The 6,930-nt window shown below is 35.9% G+C and overlaps 1 non-coding gene across 1 annotated transcript; it reads left to right on the top strand.

Annotated features, from left to right (window-relative positions):
- Positions 1-205: 205 nt before the first annotated feature.
- On the top strand, positions 206-312 carry LOC128287360 (small nucleolar RNA R71). The gene has a single exon (XR_008278060.1). It is a non-coding gene; the product is annotated as a small nucleolar RNA R71 (small nucleolar RNA).
- Positions 313-6,930: the final 6,618 nt, after the last annotated feature.

The following is a 6,930-nucleotide window of genomic DNA, read 5'->3' as shown; positions in this document are numbered from 1 at the left end:
ATTAATATTGAAAACATCGGCGGCTTTTGTTGGCTTTGTCCTCATAACTTGCCACTGATATTTATTCAGGGACATCTCTTCGATAAACTCGTAGGCCTCCTCAGGTGTTTTATTGTTGATCGTTCCACCGGCTACTGCATCAATCATTTGCCTTGTTGAGGGATTTAAACCATTGTGAAAGGTTTGAACTTGTAGCCATAGAGGTAACCCATGGTGAGGACACCTTCTCAATAAGTCCTTGTATCTCTCCCATGCATCGTAAAGTGTTTCTAAATCCATCTGCACAAAAGAAGAAATATCGTTCCTCAACTTTGCTATTTTAGCCGGAGGAAAATATTTAAGTAAAAATATTTCGGTCATTTGTTCCCAAGTAGTAATTGACCCTCGTGGTAACGAGTTCAACCACTGTTTAGCTTTGTTTCTCAATGAAAAGGGAAATAACTGAAGGTGAATGGCATCATCAAAAACGCCATTAATTTTGAAAGTGTCGCAAAACTCCAGAAAATTCGCCAAGTGAGTGTTGGGATCCTCATCCTACAAACCATCAAACTGAACAAACTGCTGTATCATCTGAATTGTGTTAGGTTTCAGTTTGAAATTATTTGTAACAATAGCAGGTCTAACTATACTTGACTCATTTCCTGTCAAAGAAGGTTTAGCATAGTCATACATAGTATGAGGAGCAGGATTCTGATTTGCCGCATTTGCAGGAGGTAGCTGATTGCCTTGGTTTTCAGCCATCTCTTCGGTTGGGGGTTGAGTATCGTCTTCTTGCTCGTTCTCTGTGTATCTTAACCTATGCCTTAGTTCTCTTTGGTTTCTATGAATTGTGCGATCGATTTTTTCTTCAAAAAGTAATGGTCCCGACGGATTTCTTTTAGTCATAAACTATGAAAACCTGCCAAGAGAAGAAAAAAGTAAATTAATAAATAATAATTAAATTAAATTAAATTGCAAGAAAAATAAATGGCTAGAGTAATAAAAATTGAGTGTTCCTAATATTTTAGTTCCCCGGCAACGGCGCCAAAAACTTGATCGCGTGATTCGTAACAAGTAATAAATATTTATAATGAAGATCAAACCTAGACTAACTATTATCACGACGAAAAGGCAAGCGCACCTATCGAACAATAGTATAGTAATGGCAAGACCGGGATATCGTACCCAAGGGAACCAAAAGTACTAGTAATGACTGTCTTTTTATTATCTAGCCTAAGAATAAAAGGGTTTGTTTTAATTAACTAATTATTTAAACTAAGAACGCACAGAGAAAAGAATTGGGGAATTTCTTTTTGGAAAATCAATTGACTTGAGACAATAGCTAAGGAAAAATTCACCTAGACTTTACTTGTTATTCTGGCTCCGAATCGGATGATTTATTCATTCAACTTGTTCTGTAGAGATCCCTAAGTTATGTTATTATCCCTATTCAAGACTAATAACGTCTAATCCCTAGATTGAATAACTGAGACTTTTCTCTAATTAACACTCTAGGGTTGCATTAACTCGATCTATGGATCCCCTTATTAGGTTTCACCCTAATCCGGCAAAATCTTGTCACCCTATTTCTAGGCGCGTAATCAACTCTGCTTAATTATGACAAATGTACTCTAAGACAGGGTCTATTCCTCCTCTGAATAAGAGCATGTCTTGAATCAGTATACTGGGATATCAAAACAAGAATTAAGAACACATAATTAAGAGCAAGTTAAATATTTATCATACGATTCCGAAAATAATAACAGAATTCGTCTTAGGTTTCATTCCCCTTAGGTATTTAGGGGACTTAGTTCATAACTAAATAAGAAAACATCTCAGAAGAATAAAGAATACAAAACATAAAGAAAACCCAAAACTCCTAAAGGGAAATTGAGGAGAGATCTTCAGTCTTGATGATGAATCCGGCTTCTGAGATGGATCAATCGGCTTCCTTGGGGTAATTCCTTACCCCCTATTCTTCGTCTCCCACTTTTCTCCTCTTCTAGGGGGTATTTATAGGCTTTGGAATACCTAGAAGCCCTCAAAAATGGCCTTTTCTGAATTTGGACTTAATTTGGGCTCAACAGGGACACACCCGTGTGCCACGGCCGTGTTCGATCCATGTGGGTCAATGGCCAGGCCGTGTAAATCGTGAAAGCCTTGGTCGACACCCTCGAAAGACACGGGCGTGTGAGCTACCCATGTGGCAAGGCTTAGGCCGTGTCATCTTCTCAATTTGGTCCGTTTTGTCCCTTTTTGGCTCGTTTTTGGCTCCTTTGGCTCTCCTATGCTCTTCTAAGTGTAAAACATGGAATTAAAGCATTAGGAGCATCGGATTCACCAATTCTAATGAGAAATCATCCATAAAATGCATTAAACATGGGGTAAAAATATGTATAATTTACGGTTTATCATATGACTTGACGATAATTGGGCTATCCATCGAGATTTTCGAGAAATTCAACAGGATTAACATGAGAAATAGAGAATGAAAATATTGAATTGATGAGCTCATCCAAGACTAATGACATGATGCATTGTTATGAGACTAATTTGATGATCGAGTTCATATGATAGGGAAACTAATTCATACTTGTTGGAATTATTGCCTAATATGGTTGTATGTTAATTATCCGATAAGTTTACTTTCCATTTATCTAGACTTACTAAGCATGTAGATGCTTACCCCTCTTTCTTTTCCCTTATTTTTCAGAGCTCGAGGACTCACGAAGGTTGGAAGACGGTCGGAGCTTTGTCAACACTATCAACTTGTCTTACTTTGGTATATAGAAACTTTTATTTTGTTATAATGGCATGTATAGGATTTTTGGTTATTTTGTTATATGTGTCATTTGGCTAGCTAATGTAAGGCCCTAAATGATATGCTTACATCATTTTGTATATGGCCATGACTCATTTTGATGAAGGTTATAAACCTACTAAATGTGCATGGTTATGTGTGAATGTTTCTTGTGGATGCCAAATGTGTTACACCATGATTGGATATGTGTAATGTGGCTGAATCATTTGGAAATGGTTAGGTCATAACTAGAAATGAGTTATAAAACGAGCCAAGTATAAAATGTGATTATTGGGCTGGTAATCCTTAATACAAAAAGGATAACTTAGCATGTGCTAAACCAATGAGATGAGGTTAACATCCAAAAGACTATGCCAATTTGGGTTATGGACCTATTTAAGCCATGTTAAATACCATTGAAGTTTATAAATGTGTATGGATGTTGAGGGTGACCATTAGCTTGGAAAATAGCCTCCAAAAAGGTCCACACGGGTAGACACACAGGCATGTGTCTAGGCCGTGTGTGACACACAGTCAATCCCCATGGGCGTGTTGTATGTCGTGTGTCCCCTGCACCTAAAATTTTAGGTTAGCATGCATGGTAGTAAACACATGGGCAAAGACACAATCGTGTGTCTTAACTATGTGGAGGACACAGGCTAGCACACGGGTGTGTGCCTTGGCCGCGTGCCCCCAAATGAGTGATGATGTCATAAATAGAATGTTTGGGTTTTAGGACACAGACGATGACACTAGTGTGTCTAGGCCGTGTGAGGGACACGAGCATGTGCTTGGCCGTGTGAAAACCCCTGTAGGCTCGAAATGGAAAATAAATCAAATAATTCAACACAGGTGAGGGGCACGAGCGTGTCCCCAAGCACACGAGCATGTGCTTTGCCTCCACTCTGACATGTAAGGCATAACCCTAGGCATTTTAATAAAATTTTCTATAGTTCCCAGTTTAGTCCCTAACCGCTAATACTGTATGGTTTGGGCCCTGTAGGCCCATAATAGGGACAATATGATTTTGTTTAATTGGTTAGAATTTGGAAATTAAATTTTATAACACTTCTTTCCAAAATGTCCGAGTATGTGTCCAATAATGCGTCGTATTTTGTCCCAGTCTCGGGTACAGGTAAAGGGTGTTACATGTCTCCCGACGCGAATGAGAACTATCTTGCTCAGACAAAAGTAGTCTCCAACCAAACTACACCCAACTATGTTGAAAGTAATACCAAAGTATTTGAATGAAGTGTCGAGGTGATGAGTTGAAACTCAGAAAGGTACGAACAAGATTCATAACATCATGCTACGGATAAAATGACATTGTTCCGATTGGACATTAAAATTTTGATGGATTGCAATGGTTCCTTAAAATGAGATAAAGGACTATATTGTAATGAGTTTATTTATGTTTAGTTGATGATTCTATGATGTATATGGCCAATTTACTCAGGCGAAAGCATGTGTTTAGATAACTTATAAAAAATATAGATGGAATGAATGTTCATGTATACCTATTTGAGTGAATATGGTTGGCAAATTCACATAGTCTGAGTATAAGTGTTAAATTGCTTGGATTGATTTACATGTTTGTAATAACATGCATATGATGATGTGCGAAATCAAAGTTTCGATTCTAATGTATATTCATCCATGTTTGTTGGCCCTCATATGATATGATGTGCTTGATATGTTTAATTAAGTGAATGTGACGAGAAAAGTTATTCAGGATTCATAGAGTGCATGCATAAGTGTACTTGGCTAAATGAGATAACTGGAAAGTTGGCATAAAACGAATATGAATGTCAGTTTGTCTAAAATGAATGATATGATTTTGATGATGTTGCTATAATGATGAAAGTTTTGTTACATGTATATGTATATGGGAGTCGAGTCAGAGGCCCTATGACCTCACCCCCCACTAGAGTGGTATTTTATAATGGAATTTCATGAAATTTACGCTAAATAAACTCACAAGTGTGAAAACCAAAGCGTTCAGTGGAGAAATATCTATAAACATGATTAGAGATTGAGAGTGAGTTGATAACTAAAGCCACAGCTAAAAAGGTATCAGGTTGACATAAAGATTATGTGAATCATGCACTATCATAGTTAGAGAAGAAATTTACTTTGGTAAATTGAATTACTCAGGTACGAGGTTGAGAAAATGTAATAATATGGGATTTGGGATGACCAAAATAGTTAGAGGGATAATATTTGAAACATGAGATGTCTGAGTATGGAAATCATAGTGAGCAGATGATGACTGTCTCTCTTGATATATCTTAAGAGATCATTGTTCTCGGAAGTGTTATAGTAGCTATCTATCTTTTAATGAAATTCTTGTTATAAGAGTATGCTATCTAATCTAAATGTCAGACGAAGGCATTGTCAGTCTAACCAGTTTATAATATGTTTTGCTCAACTTCTCTCTGGTATTCTGTTATATTCTGTCTGGTGGGAACTTATGAGAAAATGCATATGATGCTATGATTTTGTTTCCTTTAATTGTTGCATTTGATTCCAGTGGGATGAAATGATGTTTTCTTCTGGACTTTTTCTCTCTAAGAAATTATCGAGGTCTTTCATATTTCCTTAAGAGTTTGTTTACGGTCTTCCGATATAGTATCGTATCTTGGGATTTCTCTAATTCTCGTATAAGGATTTGGCTTTGACAAAGGCATAAGTGGTCAAATTTCAAATTTAAATTGGTATGATATATCTCTATTCTCAAGTAAATTAATCAAAGTTAGTGTCTTCAACTGAGATATATTGGTTATTTGATCTAATGCAAGTGAAATGGTCTTTGATTAGCATGAGGAGTGAATTCTGAATGATTGTATGATAAAATTTTTGTCTTATGAAAGTCGAATGGCTTATTCCATGTTAGCAAAACTTAGACAGATGATAATATTATTTATTGAAGCATTTGAACCGGTCTAGTCTGTAATCGGGTCGAGATTTCTTAATTTTCGGTGATGCACTGTTGTATAAATTGTGATATGTTTTAAGACAATAAGATAATGTGATAACTTAGAGCATCCGGTACCACAGAAATATTTGAGTTGTTAACGGGGTTAGAGCTGAGCATCATGTTTTATTGGAGCTATCTTCTCCAGTGCTGATATTAGAATAGAAATGAGAAAGGATTATTCTCGAGGTCTTATCAGAATTATTCCCATCTTAGAAAGAGAAAAAATGTGATGTAGCTTATTGTTAAATGTTTGATGAGATATGTAAATCATGCCTGTATGTAATGAATTCTCGCTCATGAGATTAATAAGACTTCACGTCATTATGATTGTCGGATTTCTTGGAATACTAGTCCCCATTTATTGGACTGTGTGAAATTAGAGAGCATAAGACCAAGATGAACAGACTAGTTTCACTATTCAAATTCAGAATGATTCAAGTAAGAGTGTATAAGTAGCATGATGGTATGGATCAGACTTTGAGTGCATGAACACTCTATTAGAGGTTAAGGTTCAGTGAAAGCATTGTATAACGAAGAATAGCTCATGATTCGAATATGAGAAAATAATGAGATAAGTATTAAAGGCACAGAAGAGTAAGAGTTCTTTAGCAATGATTTTAAGAAAGATAAGTTTATGTGAGAAACCAAACCACTTTCCTAGTAAGATTTTCAAGGACGAAAATCCCTAAAGTGGGAAAATTGTAATAGCCGGATTTTAGGCCTAGTTGGAATAGTGGTTTTGGAACCACTGTTCTAGGGCCAGAGAAATTATTTCTAATGTTATTTTATGTGTTATAGCATGATTATATGAGTGCATAAAAATTTTGGTGAAATAATTTTAGCGATTCCATGTTTAATTGCAAGAAAGGACTAAATCTGCAATATCCCGAATTAGGGCCTAATCGGAATAGTGGTTTCGTGACCAAAAATCTGAGATAGAAATAATTATTTTGTAATTATTTTGATTTTTATGATATGATTGCATGATTGTGTGAAAATTTCGTAATGAAATCCTATGCCTAAAGTGCTTAAATTGAAATTAGGGACTAAATCGAATAATTTGCAAAACTTGCATTCTAGGAGTTTTTAGTATGAAATTGTTTTGGAATATTAATGAGGAGGTCTTAAATAGCAATTTGACCAATTTTAAGTTCATGGACAAAATTAGGACATG

Source organism: Gossypium arboreum, chromosome 13 (genome assembly GCF_025698485.1).
Source record: "Gossypium arboreum isolate Shixiya-1 chromosome 13, ASM2569848v2, whole genome shotgun sequence".
NCBI classification, from domain to species: Eukaryota; Viridiplantae; Streptophyta; class Magnoliopsida; order Malvales; family Malvaceae; genus Gossypium; species Gossypium arboreum.
Note: the sequence above shows the minus strand (reverse complement) of the source record. Positions and strands in the feature narration are given on the sequence as shown.